This window comes from Microtus oregoni, unplaced genomic scaffold (assembly GCF_018167655.1).
Source record: "Microtus oregoni isolate MIOR12 unplaced genomic scaffold, Mior012 000000F_ref0000247, whole genome shotgun sequence".
In the NCBI taxonomy this organism is placed as follows: Eukaryota; Metazoa; Chordata; class Mammalia; order Rodentia; family Cricetidae; genus Microtus; species Microtus oregoni.
This window is the reverse complement of record NW_024543059.1, coordinates 90,733,929-90,751,825: the sequence shown is the minus strand read 5'-3', so window position 1 is coordinate 90,751,825 and position 17,897 is coordinate 90,733,929.

Here is a 17,897-nt window from a genome sequence, read left to right as displayed (position 1 = left end):
AAGTTCTCAAGTTTGTCAAGCAGGCGTTTACCCACTTAGCCACCTCTACAGTTCTCTATTGGTTTGTTAAACGGTTTGATTGCCCACTCAACCTTCAAAATTCTTGCCTCTTACATAATTCTTATTTAACTTAGAAATGTTAGAATGAAATAACTTCTAAGTAATTGATATTTATTGGGCACTTAGTAATCTAAGAAGTAAGAATGAGGGACTTAAGAAAGGAGAGAATATTCACTAATCTGTAATTTCCCACTATTAATTTACCATGTGTCAATGAAAAAAAATACAGCTTCCATCATAAAAAGAGATAAGAGATAGCTTATTTTGGAGCCATTTTGAGTGACCATGACTTGGAAACACAGATTTAGGTTACCCCAAATTCCATGTTCCAACATGGAAGCAGTTTCATGAAGTTTTTCTAGTTTTTTAGAACAAAGAATGTCATAAAGGTAGGTGGGTTTGCAATACATTCGTAGGTACACAAGAAAGACAAGTAGAGAGAGATGGGGGAAGATTTTCTATAGCCCCAAGATGCTATATGATCTTTTGGTTTCATGGAAGCAACTGGGCTGCTACGTTAATAGATTCCAAAATTTTTTTAATCTGTTAGGCATAGAATATTCCAACATAGAGGTGGGCAAGGGATGGCTGTTCTGATGACTACACCTCACCCAAGATAAGCTAACCAGCCTTTGGATCTGCAACATTCTAGTCTCTGCACACTGTTGAAATTCTAATCAGCCGACCAGTCTTTGCAGACACAGCTTCTTCCCAGGAGTTTTGTTCACACATGCAAACAGAAGTAGTTATCAAGTGACATAGGAAATAGGCTACCCACTGGGATGATGGGTGATGATTGCCCTTCTCATGGTGAAATGTAAAGTTTGCAGTCTAAATTGCTTCCGTTTTTATGCTGTTGGGCTTGCTTGGATTGGACAGGAAATTTGAACAAGTCCACCAGTTGCATGAAAAATTAGTAAACTATAAATCAGTCTTAATTGTGTTCACAAAACTACAGCAGGAGCAGCAACGAAAACAGTTAAGATGAACAGCATCAGGAAAAGCATGTCCTGTCATTTTCAATACTGGAAAAAGAAATGACTCATTCAATGAAAATATTACTTTGGACTACTCTTTCAAATGGGTCATTGAGTGAATTTTCTTCTCATCCTAACAAAATTCTAGATGCCTTATTTATTCTAGATAATGTATTTCTAGTCTATGATGATTATGCTATGGGAGGCAAATTAGGAGACAAAGCAGGAAGAAATAGAATTTCATTTCTGTGCCCTTCAAAATGCTTCACCTGTTTTATAGTTTCATATTTATAATACAAATTTGATAGCGTTACAGAGAAACTCTGAAAGGGCTGTGGGGAGCAGACCATAGCCAAGACAGGTCCTCCTCGTAGCCTGGCAGAGACCAGGCCTTAGTTTTGGTTGACTAAAATGGAACAGAGCTAAACAGACAATACTCAGAAAAACCACAACTTAGGAGCAGTAGACACCCCTCCTTGCCCCCAGTCTCCTGATAACTAAAGATAGCTTTCACTCCCCTATTGTTGGAAGGTCCCTAACCACTAGTACTTCCCGCCAATCAGCCCCCAAAACTAATCTTTCTTCCACCAATCAGTCCCAGGGTAATCTTTAATCCCTCCTCCCTGGAATTTCCCCTAACTCCACTTTAAAGGAACTTGTGACCTTCTTGGGGATTACCATGTGCCACCCCGATGCTGAAATTAATAAAGCACTCCTGTAATTGCCCATGTGGCTGTTGGTCTTTCATTGGGGGCTTCTCTCAGACCCCAACAAAATATAGTATAAGAAATTACTTGATAGATGCAAGCATATTATTATTATCACTGTTATTATTGGGTCAGAATATCTTTATGATGGCAAGAAAGACATTAATGTCTTCTCTTACCATTTTACTGTATTGTGAAGCTCTGGGAATAGTTGGGATCCAATACTGGGCAATTTGAAGAGGAAAGAGGTTCAGAGTCTTAAATACTATGGACCAGGGAATGAAAGTAAGAGTCATCAAAACTGGAAGCAAACAAGTGCTAGAAAAGCATCCATGATCCCTGGGGCCCTGTTGCACAGCCAAGGGCACCAGTCAAACTGAATAGCCTACCCAGTACCTTCCTTAAACTGCTAAATCTAGGCAACAACCCCAAGGTAGGGAGGGATAATAGGACTGGCTTCCTAAAGTATAGCCTAATATGCTAAAGTATAGCTTAATAACAGTCCCCAAGCTGTTAACACCTCCCTCTAAGCTCTGATGTCCTTACCTTTAAAGTTTATGATATAATAAGGAATTTCCTTTGTCTTGGTTACCTAAAATCTATACTGAATACCTTTCTACTAAACCTTGAATGATTTTCATTATTTAAAGCTCAGCAGTTAAGAGAAGTACTGCTCCCAGGTGGGGAGGCACAGAGCAGCCTATAGCTCCAGCTCCAGGGGGTCTCATTACTCTCTTCTGACCTCCCCAACAGACATAGGGCACCACACACACACACACACACACACAGAGAGAGAGAGAGAGAGAGAGAGAGAGAGAGAGAGAGACAGAGATAGAGAAAGACAGAGAGAGAAATATAAAAGATAAATTAAAAAGAAAAAGAAAATACCATGCTATTATCAACCCAAAGGGACATTCACAATTCACATTTATAAGAACATGATGGAGGAAGGTCATTGGCTAATAAAGGAACTGCCCTGGCCCATTTTATTGGTTGAAAGATAGGTGGGAGGAGTAGGCAGAACAGGACGCTGGGAGGAAGAGGAAGTGAGCTCAGAGACTCCACAGCTCTCATCTTGGGAGGAGACGCCTGAGAGAGACGCCATGCCCCGCTCCCGGGATGAAGCTCCGACCCAGGATGGACATAGGCTAGAATTTCCCGGTAAGCGCACCTTGGGGTGCTACACACAGATGATTAGAAATGGGCTAAATTAATATGTGAGAATTAGCCTAGAAGAGGTTAGATAGAAATGGGCCAAGCGGTGTTTAAAAGAATACAGTGTCCGTGTAATTATTTCGGGGCATAAGCTAGCCGGGCAGGCGGCTGGGGTGTTGGGGATGCAGCCCCGCCGCTGCCCTTATTACTTCAAGAACACATCCTCCAGATCCAAGCAATCCTGTGACTTAGTATCATTCTTCAATTCTCCATCGGCACTTCATTAACTGCTGTGAGCAACAATATTCTTCAAAATTAGTAACTTTGTATTTCCAAAATGACCTGGGGCCACAGACTAGGAGGATTGTTCAAGCTTTAGAAATGCTTACTGTTCCTGCAGAGGATCAGGGCTGAGTTGCCAGCATTCACACCAGGGGTCTAATAACTGCTTGGTAATCTAGTTCCAGCCACGTTTTTTCTTGAACAGGGTCTTCTGTGTAACCCTGGTTGACTTGGAGTTTGGTAAGCAGACCAGGTTGACCTCAAAAAGGCAGAGATCCTAAGATCTCCACCTGCCAGGTTTTGGGATTAAAGGTATGCACAACCATCCCAACTTCAACAGTACTTCTTAATTCCTGCGCTTTAATTTACTTTTCATTCAAATCATTACATTTATTTCTTCTAACAAAGAAGTTATAAGAATAACTTCTTTAAAAAGTGTTTTGCATCATTTGAAAGTGAAACATTTAGTGCTATTACTTGTGGTACACAGACAATCACAATAGAGAATATCAGGAATGTAGAGACACAATCAGGTATTATCCAATTAAAACAAAATTAGTAAAAAAAACCAACCTGCAGGTGATGATATTAATTACTTCTTGATATAATCCTCAGTATGCGTTAGAGGGTATTTTACTAACCCTCTTGGATCAAGTTATTTCCTGGATTAAAACTAGAGCCCAAATTATGTCTGGGAATGTAATTGAAAACGTTCCTTGAAAAACCTATGACCTGAATGTTTACATTTCGCTGGACAATTGCTCTGTGCATTCCCAGTGAACTCAGTTTTTTTTTTTATCCTTTATAAAATAACTATTCATACCTCTTACTGCCAAATAAATTCACTGGACACACACATTCTTTCTAGGAGAAAATGTTCTGTCCCTTGGGCTGCACATTAAGAGATACTCCCAGAGGCTTACATTCCTGACTCTTCATTGTAGGCACTTGCAGTCCCAAACCCCTGATTCTCAGGATGGCAGTAAAAAACATCTTACCTCTGAACCAGTACTAGTCTCTCCTTGCTGATACTCAGAGAGGCAGAGAAGAATATGAACAGCTGCAGTCCTGTGCTTTCGAGATTGGGATTTAGCTTCAGAGAGAATGGGCACAAGGCTGTGCAGTGTGCAAATCAAGATTGTGGAAGATAGACATTGTCTTCATGAGGGGCAGCTATCTTACAAGGCAGGGGTGCTGATGTTTAGAGTCAAAAATCCAATGCAGGAGTACAGCTCTTCTATTGTTTTTATGTGCTTTTAAGCCTACTTACCAGTTCATTTACACAAGAGTATTTATGTGATAGAGAGTCAGGAGCATCATTAATTAGTTCAAGGGTAGACTCAACTGCATGAATTACATGAGACTGTCTCAATAAACAAAAAAATGTTTAAATAAGACTGTATGTTTAATTTCAGCCAAGGGAACCTTTGTTCCCATCATCATTTAGCTATTGCTTGGAAATATGTTCCAGATGTCATTCATATGCAATTGGTCCCTCAGACACATCTAGTCACAGGTGAAGTGTGGGTCTCCTTTTCCTCAGGGTGGTTGGCCATCAGCCCACAAGGGCAGAAAGGGGGAAGCAGCAGCAAACAGTGTTCAGAGAACCATGAGCATGATGGATAGAACTTCCACCAGTCAGCTTCAGAGAGACAGCTCATTTTATTGTTCCAGAACCCTTAGGATTATCTGTGGGAAGGGCTGATTGGTCATAACAAACAGAGAAGAGCAAGCCCTGCTGAGAAAGGGAGTCCTCCATTTTGCTAGGAGCTCAAAGAGGTCTCCGGACATGGTGGGGGTGTTTTTTATTCTAGTCAGCAGCAGAAAACTCATTTTGTCCCAGTCTGCATTCTGCTCGGAGCTGCTACCTATAATTTCCTGAGGCTAAGCTGCAGACCCCCAATCTCTTACACAGATGTAAACCAAAAGTATTTCACCCCTAATGATTGGTTGGCCCAGAGCTGGTTCAAACCACCAAACCCCAGAACTCCTGAAAAATGTGTGACCATGGAAAGTCTCTAACTGCTTCTCCCTGTATTACGTTATGATTGGATGGGGCTCTGGAGCTGTCTCTTTGTGGTTTTCACCTTTAAAATTGGCTGCTGCCCCTGCCTCAGGGATGAGGTTTGGAGCCTGAACCATGCAGCCTCCCTGATATCAGTTTTTTGGTTGTTTTTTTTTTTTAAATACATTTTTGGCTTGCTTGAACCTGGTCTTTTGTGTTTTGTGGTGGATTATTCCAGATTCTTGGACAATATCACTGCAACCTTAATTGCAGGATTCTTCAACAGTGAAGGCTTCTCCTTTTGCCTAACCATTTTCCCCACCTTTTGGTTTTGGAGCTAGACTCTCACTATATGTTCCTGACAGACCTGATACTCTCAATGTAGAACAGACTACTCTCAAATTCATAGACAGCTACATAGTCAGACCTCTCAGAAGCAGAGATAGATAGATAGATAGATAGATAGATGATAGATAGATAGATAGATAGATAGATAGATAGATGAGAGACTCTAGAGAGTTCATTACTAAAGACTCCTAGTCTATAACATAAGATAGTAAAGATTCAAGAATTTAGACCAGAAGCATATACAATGGTAATGGGCACACAGCAAACAGTGTCATCATTAATCATTGTTTTATGAAATCATCCTTGTAATAAGTGAGTGTTTATCAAACACTTTGCTAGACAAAAAGAAATACATTGTGAAGAAAATAAGCATTGTTTCTCTCCTTGTGAAGTACAGAGTTTTGTAAGAGGGGAAAATGTGAAATGCTTGATATGAAATCATATAAATTAAATAAATGTATGGGCTTGGAGGAAGTACACACATTTAGGTGGATGGAATAGTGTCTGCAAAAATATTACTGAAACCTGGATCAAATGAATGGAGTCAGAGTGTTTTAAGTGAAAATACAGGCACCCAAAGAGTACTGTATTCTCGGTACCTCTGCCAGACCTTCACGGCTTCAGTGTTCTAAAAGTGCTGAGCTGAAGAGGAATGATGGGAGAGGACCTGAGGATACTGACAGAAGAATAAGGTCTCATAGATCAGCAAGTGGAGGCAGAATTTTTGCTTCAATCTAGGAAGCTATTGTGATGGGCTTGACCAGAGGTCATGGCGGTATAGACTGCAGTGACAGCAACGACGCTGAAGAAGCATGGTGACTTCAAAATATGTTTTGGAAGAAAAGCTCTCAGTATTTACAGTGGATCCTCTGTGAAGGAAGGAGTAATGCTGGGAATTAAGACTGACATTTGGTTTTCTGGCTTGAACAAAGGAGCAAAACAAGGATCTGTTCAGACAGGAAAGCACTGTGGAAAAAACAATTAAGAGAGAGCACACAGGACGGCTGGGAGAGCAGCAGGAGAAGGAGAAAGAAAGGAAGGAGGGAGAGATGGAGGAAAAGTGGTTAGGAAAAAAAAGAAAGAAGGAGGGATTGTCGTGTTCTCCACAACACTGTGTGAGAGAGAAAAAAGAGTTTGCAAAGCACAGAAACTTAGAAGTACAGGATGATGTTTCAGCGCATCTCCATCGGGATTATGTCTGAAATACCGTGTGTAGACCCGTGGTCGAGCTGCAGCAGTGACTGCTGAGGCACCAGCAAATGTTATTACAGCAGCATATCCATTCTTCGCAAAGCTAGAGGTCTGTCGGCTTTCCCATTATAAACTCCAATTTTCAGGGGCTTATAACTTGGCTATTTTAAAATTACTTCACATTGAAACTTGCAGGAAATAAAACATTTTTTAAAAAAATAGATTTAATGCATTTTTGTCAAGATCTAGCTAAGTATTGCCTAATTTTTCTGAATACATTGTGAAAAAATAAACATGGTTTATTAGTTCCTTTTAGATAATATATGGTGAGACAAATGTTTAATTTCTTTTAAAGTTTCTGAAAACAATTACACTGATAACAATGTACCAGTTCATGTGCAGACTAGACATGAGGAATCACAAGCTCTGGGCTGCATCGTTAATAGTTCATGAAACTTGAAATACACATCGCTGTTTTGGATGAATTTCTTACCCATAAAACCTTCTATAAATTGGTTACATTTGTGAGAAATAATAACATGTTCAATATCACTTTACAGACAGATATTTTATGACTTTACTGGACAAAATTCAACTTCAACATTATTGTTGTTCAATTAATAATAAAATACCCTGAGCTTGGCATGCAATACTTTGATTTCCTTTGAGACAAGGTCTCATGTAGCCCAGGCTGGCCTTTACCTCCCTACGTATCTGCACATGACCCTGATCTTCTCTTCTCCCTGCCTGTACCTACCAAGCATTGAGATGACAGGCCTGCAGCACCATGTTTCCTTTTGGTAATAGAATTAATTGGTCAATATGTGAGTGCCAAATTCATGTACGGTGTTCAATAAAATCAATTTAGATAGTGCTATAATTTGACCCTCAGGTTTTATCCAAAGGTCTGTATGATAAGATCCTGCTGCCTAGAATGGTGCTGTTGGGAGACTGTAGAAATTTCTTTCTTTTAAATTTATTTTATGCACATAGGCCTTTTGTTTTCTTGTAAATCTGTGCACCATGGGGATGCTAAGGCCAGAAGAGGGTGTCAGATTTCCTAGGAGTTGATTCACATACAGTTGTGAGCTGCCCTGTAGGTTCTGGGAGTTAAACCAGGGTCCTCTGTCAGAGTAGCAAGTGCTCTTAATTGCTGAACCATTTCTCCAGTCCTACTATAAAACTCTTAAGAGGAGAGGTGACCTCCTCCCACAGGGAGGTGTTTAGGTCATTGAGAGCATGATCTTGAAGGTTAGATGGAAAATCAGACCCTTCCTTTTCCTTTTTTTAGTTATTTTTTCACATCCCAGTCACGAGTTAAGAAAAATTGCTTTGCCATAAGCTGTTGCCATGATATAGCAAAGCGCCCCAAAGCAAGAGGGACAAATGGTCATGGACCAAATTCTCAACCTTGAGTCAAAATCAGTCCTTCCTTGTGGTAAGTTGATTATCTCAGTTCTTTCTCCTATGAACAGAAGCTGACTAATGCAGCCAGGAAATCTGACTAAAGTTACAAAAACACCCTCTTCCCTTGTGAGGAACACGGAGAAACACGGAAATTGCTACAGAATAAAAACAATCGGGTATTTCATGCCAGCGAAAATGGGGGATGCACGGATGAATAAGAAATGTGCTCTTCTCTTTATCCAGTAACTGGTGGAAGCAGATGTAGAGATCTACAACCAGGAATCCGGCTAAAGAAAGGAGGAGGGATTGTATGAGCCAGCAGCATCAAGGTCATGACAGGGGAACCCACAAAGAAGGCTGACCTAAGCGCTGGGAGCTCACTCACTCTGGACCAACAGTTAGGGACTGCTGGGGCTTACCTAGGCCCTCTGCTTGTGTGTGACAGTTGTGTAGCTTGGTCTGTTTGTGGTGCTTCTAGCAGTGAGAGCAGGACCGGTCCCTGGTACTTGAGCTGACTTTTGGGAACTCGGTCCCAAAACTGGATTGCCTTACCCAGCCTTGATGCATGGGGAGCAGTTTGGTCCTCTCTCAACTTGATGTGGCATGCTATGTTGACTCCCGTGAAAGGCTTGCCCCTTTCTGAATGAAGAAGGTGGAAGGGGTAGGGGTATAGAAAGGAGGTAGGGGGAGAGGAGAGGAGAGAGGGAAAACTGGTAAGTAAAATAAATTAAAAAAAAATTAATAAAACAATTCAAAAAAAGAGAAATGTGCTTTTCCTTGAACAGATGATAAAACCTAAGAAGATAGGAGCACACAAGACCCAGGATTAGAGGAGATATGGGGGAGTTCGAGACTGTGAAAGGTGGCATTAAGCAAGATCTCCCATGTTGTACACAGAGGAGAAGAAAAGCAGATGGTAATGTAGCCAGACTAGAGAAGGCGGCATTTACACAGCAAGGAAACAGGGAATTGCGTGACATTTATTGCGGTGACATCATCATCGTGTTTAGGAATTGAGTCACAGTTTGCTCTACAGATGACACTGTCTGGGCCTTTCTCAAGTGTTCCTTAGAAGAGTACATGCTGTGTGTGTATGTGCACCTTTTACGCACGTGCATATTTGACTAATAGAGTTAAATTAGTTGGTTGTAAGGCAAACTCTCCTGAATTGGCTCCTCATTAAGTGAATTGAGCTCAAGGATGCAACATCCCTGTTGGGAGGAATTGTTCATAGATGCTTCTCTGTAGTGATAAAAGCATTTCAGTCTAATATCATAAGCAAAGCAACTGGCAATAAAAATGTAATCTTAAAAACAAGTGCTGCACTGGTAATATAAGCTAAGTGACTTTTTATACAAATTGTCTCTCTCCTCTTATTTGGGTTAATTCATTCTTGATTATAATCAGATTGAAGGAAACCTCCATATACAACTGTAGCCAGAAACAGTCTCTAAGATCATGCCCGGCTTACATGGGTTCCAGGGAATCCTAGCACTTTTCTTTAAGTTTGTGTGGTGAGCTCTTCATCTGCTGAGGCATTTGCCAGTCCCACATATATAATTCCTCTGAAAATTGTTTTTAAAAATTATTATTATTATTATTGTAGTGTGTACAATATGTGAGTCTGATGTATGTGTGTGTGTGGTACATGTGTGTGGTGTCTTGTGTGTTGTGATGATGTGGGTTGTTCTTTTGTACATGTGTTGTTTTTATTGGTTTATGAACAAAGAAGCTGCGAAGAGTTAGCTAGCAATACGCTTAGATGATTGGTCAAGCAGTATTATAATTAACACAGATTTCTGTGTGTTTATTTCAGCCCTGGGTGGTCAGAAAATGAATGAGCAGCTCCGCCTACACTGTGTGTTTATGTGTGTTTAGTGTTTGGTGTTTGTGTGTGTTGTTGTTGTGTGAGTGTATCGTGTGTGTGGTACATGAGTGTGTGTGGTGTGTCAGAGAGAGACTGGGATGAGGGCTAGGGTGAGGGGGTAAACGCCAGTGTGTATGTGGAGGTCTAAGGACAGCTTTGGGAAGTTGTTTTCTCCTTCCTCTGTGGTTCCAGGGATCAGACTCTGATAGTCAGTCTTGAAAAGCAAATGCTTTTACCTGCTGAACCGTCTTGCTCACGTCTCCCTGACTTCTCCCACGTGCAGCATTCTGCTTTCTCCTTTTTATTGGTTATTAAAACTTATGTTTCTGAAATGCTGAGATATTTTGTAAAGAACATGATTCAACTTATAATAAAAAGGGAAACCTGATGGTGGTCAATAAATACATTTTATAGTTTCATATTGAAAACAAAAGACTCTTTACTTCAAAGTGTTATTGTTTTTCAGGTATATTTACTATTTCAGTCCTAAATTATGGAGTAAAAGATAATTTGAGAATATTGCTCTTATACTTGACAAGGGTGTTTTTAAAATTATTTTTATTAATTCTTCAAGAATTAATTACAATGTATTTTAATCATATTCACTCTTGACTCCTCTTTTTCACCTCTGTTTTTCACCTCTTCCCAGACTTAGGCTCCCTCTTTTATTGCCCTTATTCTATTTTTAATTAAAATATAACTTACCAGTATAATGTTGAACTATATTCTAAATACTTATCCTTATGCTCACAAATAACTCACACCCTAAAGAAAGCCTTTTTGCCATAGATGAAGATGATTGCAGAAGGTCACAACTGGTCAGTGTGCCCAGAGAAGCTGACAGTGGGGCACCTAGCCCTAACAGATACACATACAATTCAACTCTTACACTCACCCACGCTCTTTTTAGTAAGGCAGTGAGTCAAGTTTGTGTTGCTTGGCTGCTGTTGTGTTATACTCCTGGATATTGGGCCATCTACTGGTTGGCTTCCTTGAGGTCCCTCTCACCAGAAGACATCAGTGTCATAGCTCCTCAGGGATACAGGCTTGTGGGAAATACAAACCTAATCATAAAAGAAATTAAAAAAAATAGATTAAAACATTGTGCGTAATAAAAATATGTTCTTTCTGAATGACCAAAAATAACACAAAATATTAAAATTAAGTGAAGATCATATAGCAGAGATGACGGACAGCTCCTAGAAGGTTTCTTTCTTTTTCTAAGAGCTGTCCATCCAGGACAGACTACAAAGCTACAGAGAAACCCTGCCTTGAAAAACAAAAACAACAACAACAACAAAGAACATTGTTATAGTAGGAGCATGGCAGCAGGCAGGCAGCCATGATGCTGGAGTCAAAGCTTATAATCTGATCTACGGATGGAAGCAGAATACACACTGGATGTGTCAAGAATGTGCTGAAACCTCAAAGCCCACCCCCAATGACATACCTCTTCAAACAAGCTCGCAACTCCTAATCCTTCCCAAACAGGTCCACCAGCTGGGGAAGAAATACTCAAACATATGAGCCTATCGGGTCCTTCTCATCACAACCGCAGCAATGACATTGGAAAACAAACTCTCTTGAGTATAATTAAAGGGAATATGATTTCTTGGAGCTTTTTAGAAAGCAAACAGCCAGGATTCACAAAAGTTAAAGGTGAGCAAATGCTTAGGAAAAGCTAGCTTAGTGATCCGGAACCTCAATAGTGCATGAGATGGGGTGGTTTGAAGAAAAATGGCTTCCACAGCCGCATCTGTTTAAACATTTGGTTCCGAGTTTGTGGACTGATGGCAACGGTTAGGAGGTGTGGTCTTGGTGGAGAAAGTATGTCCCTGTTGGAGGAGGAACATCACTGAGGGTGGGATTTGAGGTTTCAAAAGTCCATGCCAAGCCCAATGTCTCTCTCTGCCTGCTCCTTTTCCAGGACACTATCTCTGTCCGCCTTCCTGACTGCCTGCTGCCATGCTCCCTGCCATGGTGATGATGGACTAATCTTCTTACACTCTAAGCAAACCCCTTAGCAAAAATGATTTCTTTCTGGATTGACTTGATCTTGGTGTCTCTTCACAGCAATAGTAGCCCTAGCTAACTTACTAATGAGTTAACAGCAACATGTGTTCACTAACTAATTTCCTGAATGAAAAAGAGGACTGTGTTCTCTATATTTGAAGAGAGTCAATTTCAAATAAAGAAATGAACTAATTTCAAGAGATAATAGTTCTTGTTACTTAAAAAAGAGAAATGGTGATATGGTAAGTAAATTTGGAGTTGGAGAACATGGTAGCACATTGTTTTATAAAATTCAGAAATAAACTCTAAAAATATTAAGTATATGGTACATTTTATATATAATTACACATATTTCTATTAGTATAATATAGACAGTTAAAGTCCAAATTCATAGATTCTTTATGTCAAGACTGAAATCTATATTACATTCAAATGGTGATGACATTTGACATCTTACTATCATAGTAGGATTGTCAAGATAATAATATAAGTCTGAGAACCATCAGCATTTAACAGTACACTAATAAAATTACAGCACAAAGTTGGGTATGGTGATGCATATCTCCAGACTTAGCACTTGTGGAGGCAGAGGCAGGAGGATCTCTGTGAGTTCAAAGCCAGCCTGGTCCACATATTTCCAAGCTAGCCAGAGCGACACAGTAAGCCTTAGTCCCAAAACAAAACACAACAGAACAAAAACAAGAAATAAAGTTATAGGACTCCATAAGATGCTCTAGGGGAAGATAGAAAAAGGAAGGCAAATGTAATTTGTTATAGCAAGGATCACAAATATCTACCAATAGAAACATAATTTAATATGCATATTATCAATTGCCATATTTCTTTCAGTTAGAATAAGCATGTACATTTCTGGATGGTTTTTGATATTTAGTATAAGTATCTTTACTTGAATATAATATCTATATATACACACATATAGTAGAAGAAAAACTCGGAATTATATATAATAGAGGATTATAAATGTTTTTCTTCTAAATTTTTAAATATATTTTACTTTATTACTGTAGCTTCAAAAAATCATATGCTATTCTGGGGAGAAGGTTCAGTGAAAAAAACATAGAAACATGCAGTAGATAATGTTGTACAAGTATGGGGTCCTGAGACTGTGTCTTCAGACACCATATGGAAAGGTATAACAACTGCCTATATGGGAGACGGAGGGTCCTTGGAGCAAGTTGGCTAGCTTGAATAGCCTGAATTGCTAGTTTGAGGTTCAGGAAGAGACTTCTGCCTGAATAAAATAAAATGGAGAGTTAATGAAGAAAAAACGACATCATTTTTGAGCTCTCCACAAACACATGCATGGAAGTGTGAGCACACATATGTGCACACAATGCACACCATACATGCATTCAAAATTAGATTAAAAATTAAATATATAACAAAACTTAGCACAGACAAAATTTGGTATAAATAGTGAGAATGAATCAAAGCTTAAAAAAATGATGTTCCATTAACAATGATAGCACATACATTATTTCTGAATAATGTCAGTTTAACATCCTGAAAGTACTGTTTGCTGGGATGGTAGAGTTCTAATATATTTGTTGGGCCAATTTTACTTTGTTGAACAGAATTCAACAGTTTTATCTGTATGAGAACTTACCATGTTTTTCTTAGACCTAGTACCATGGAATGAATTTATCAGAATGCTCAGACTGTAAAATCACCTTGGCTGAGGATCCAAGGAAAGACAGCTGACGATTTAATTCTATTACAAACAGCACATATCGTGGTGGTTTCTAATTCCACCTTGTATTCAAATCCCTTTGTTGTAATTGCTGTCATTCCCTCCTTGTTTTCCTCTAATTATTCTGACTAGAGAAAATTCTCAATTAAGCATGGACTGTGTGTTTAATCTTAGGATTTCCCAAATCCTTATTTTAAAATTCTATCTTTTACTAAAAGATAGACTTTATGGTAAACTAAAAAAGTTCCCACTAAAATAGGCAGATTGATAGTTTTATAAAATTTTTGATGAAAAGTCTACCGTTAATACATATACAGCAACAGTTTCTTTTTAACCATTTGTGGATCTTAAACCTTTCTCCATCAACATGTATAACTTGAAGTAAAATATTTATAACTTGTTCTTATAATATTATAATTACTATGCTAATATATATTATTACAATGTGTATAATCTAGGATAAATCTTGTGTTTAAATTAAAGCTTAGTAATTACACTACTCTGTATCCCCCATTGTTAATTTGCACATAGAACTTGAAAAGTTTCATTGACAAGACCGAGTATTTCTGATAAACAGGAGTCCTCAAACAGACCTAGAAAATAAGCTAAAAAAGAGGGCTTACAACTTCTAGGCCAGTTTGGACTACATAGTGTAATGAGATCGGAATTCAAATAAAATAAATTTGAATTTATTTATGACAGATTGAGATATATATATATATATATATATATATATATATATATATATATACAATAGGCCACAAATCTAAGCACAGCTATTCTATAAATAGATATTTTCAGAAAAATCCTAAGGTATTAGTAATGGGGGGGAAGGTGTGTAATGGGGATACTAATCTTAGCTTTAAGCTTCGCTGGCCCCAAGATGTTTTCATGTCATTGGAAAATTGCTGTTGTCCTCTATCCACCTGCCCCTAAATTCAGGCGTCTGTACTCAGCCATTTGTTGCATCGCTCAGAAGTTGTTTTCCTCCTTCCTTGTTCTCTTTTCTGGAACACGTTGAAGCAAATGAATTCACACGGCAGCGTATGACGTTATAGACACCCGTAGCTGGCTTTCCACTCTACTGCCCTTCAAGAGACTTGGCACTGAAAAGCTAGCTACACAAACCCAATATAATTTCAAGAAACTTTAATTTCTGAAAATTGACAAAATCTAGAATATTTTGGTACAATGTATATTTATATAAAAATAAATAAGCTAAAATTTGTTGGTCATTAGAGACATCAGCAGATAATGTGGGAGCTGTTTGATTCAGGTGTGAGCATCCTTGTCTTAGGGTTTCTATTGTTGTGAAAAGACATTATGATAACAGCAACCCTTTTTTTTATATACATTTTTTTATAGAGCTCTATGTTTTTCTCTGCTCCCCTCCCTGCCTCTCCCCCCATCCTTTCAGCCCTCCCCCAAGGTCCCCATGCTCCCAATTTACTCAGGAGATCTTGTCTTTTTCTACTTTCTACTTCCCATGTAGATTATATCTATGTAAGTCTCTCTTAGTGTCCTCATTGTTGTCTAAATTCTCTGGGATTATGGTTTGTAGGCTGGCTTTCTTTGCTTTATGTTTAAAAACCACCTATGCGTGAGTACATGTGATAATTGTCTTTCTGTGTCTGGGTTACCTCACTCAAAATAATGTTTTTCTAGCTTCATCCATTTTCCTGAAAAATTCAAGCTGCTGTTATTTTTTGTGCTGTGTAGTACTCCATTGTGTAAATGTACCATATTTTCCTTATCCATTCTTCCGTCGAGGGGCATTTAGGTTGTTTACAGGTTCTGGCTATGACAAACAAAGCTGCTATGAACATAGTTGAGCACATGACTTTGTGGCACGATTGAGCATCCTTTGGATATATACGCAAAAGTGGTATTGCTGGGTCTTGAGGAAGGTTGTTTCCTAATTTTCTGAGAAATTGCCACACTGACATCCAAAGGGGTTGTACCAGCTTGCATTCCCACCAGCAATGCAGAAGTATTCCCTTTTCCCCACAACCTCTCTAGTGTAAGTTGTCATCAGTGTTTTTGATCTTGGCGATTCTTATAGGTGTAAGATGAAATATCAAAGTTGTTTTGATTTGCATTTCTCTGATGACTAAGGATGTTGAACATATCCTTAAGTGTCTTTCAGTCATTTTAGATTCCTCTATTGAGAGTTTTCTGTTTAAGTCTGTACTCCATTTTTTTAAAAAAATTGGATTATGTGATCTTTTGGTGTCCAATTTCTTGAGTTCTTTGTCTATTTTGGAGACCTCTGTCTGATGTGGGGTTAGTGAATATCTTTTCCCATTCTGTAGGCTGTTGTTTTGTCTTGTTGACCATGCCCTTTGCTTTACAGAAGATTTTCAGTTTCAGGAGGTCCCATTTATTAATTGTTTCACTCAGTGTCTGTGGGACCACAGCAACTCTTATAAAGGAAAACATTTAGTTGAGCTGGTGGCTTATGCTTTCAGTGGTTTAGTTCATCATCATCACAAGGGGAAGCATGGAGGTTGGGAATATGGCAGTGTGCAGGAAGATATGGTGCTGGAGAAATCTACATTTTGGGGGCTGGAGAGATGGCTTGGTGGTTGGGAACGTTGCCTGCTCTTATGGGGGTCATGAGTTCAATTCCCGGCAACCACATGGTGGCTCATCTATAATGAGGTCTGCTGGCCTCTTCTGGTCTGCAGACATACACAGACAGAATATTATATACTGTGTACATAATAAATAAATAAATATTTTAAAAAATCTACATCTTGGTTGAAAGGAAACTTCTCAGTGGGTGTGGCTTAAGTATAATGAGACCTCAAAGCCTGCCTCTACAGTGACACACTTCCTCCAACACTGCACCTACTCCAGCAAGTCCATAACTCCTAATAGTGATGCTCCCTTTGGGGGCATTTTCTTTCAAACCGTCAAAATCACCATTTTTAATAATTTGATGTTAAAAGGTGACAACCACTGATACAGGTGAATGCATCAAACCTTAGAGGAAGCTACCACATGATAAATCTATAGATTCTTTCCATTGGGTCTCTTTGGCCACATTCTCATCTTAGAACTGCGTATTAATTTTTTCCCCATCTTTGTGTATTTTGTTCTTAAAGTCTTTCTTAATTTTTCTTCTCAAGCTCTGTTTGCTTGTATTTACTTTAGCATTTGTTAGGAATTTGTCTTTTAAACTATTTTTTTGGGGGTGGGGGACTTGTGGTTTTGTTAATGTACTCAGTGTCCAAGTTCAATAGGTTTCAGTATCTATTGCTTATCATATTGTTGCAGATCTCCTGTGAAAAAAGTAACAGATGGCTGTGAAAAAAAATGTGGGTACCAGGAATTAATTCTAGGTCTTCTGCAAAACAGATTCTGGGTTTCCTACAGTTTTTATGATGAAGAATTTAAATATAAAAGGTTCTAAAATTTTACAGTTCTGTTACTGGTCATGTGCTAATATAAAATACATTTTGTGTTGAATTAAATTAACCCCCCAATATTTTTCCCACAAATATATATTATATTTATTATATATAATATAATAAATATATATTAGATATATAGTGATGTAGTCTATTATAGCACATTCTTTCTTCCCATAAATCTATTTTGATGCATTTTAGAAAATGTTTAGGAATCTGTACCTGTTATCAGGTCTGGTCTAGGCTTAGGAAAAACAGTCCAACATTTTCCACATCTTCAGAAATTTTAATTCTTTAAAATGTCAACATCTGTAAAACTGGCTAAAAGGATGGTTTGAAACCAGCCACCCCTCCAAATGGAAAAACCTCAGACAATCACGTTTGATTGGAAACAAATGTGTAATGCTTAAAGTCTCAGTCAGCAGTCTTGAGGCTGTTCTGGGTGTAGAACTCAGAGGTCCTCTGAAATGTTGGATCATCTGGGCTATCTGCTCCTATCAGAGATTTCCTTGGTCTTCCTTGGTCAAACCAGATTTTTCTTAAACCAGAATGAATCCACAGCCTCTTATTTCCTGTGGAAACTAAAGCTAAACCTCTTCTCCAAAGTAACATATCTTTTGACTTAAATTTTGAAGTCAAGGCATTTTCAAAATACATATATTAGATTAATACAGCAACATTTATAATCAAATGTCTTTTAGCAACTGTTGCTTCTTCCTCAGCCATCAAACTATTCAAAGACAACACAATAGCTCCAGATT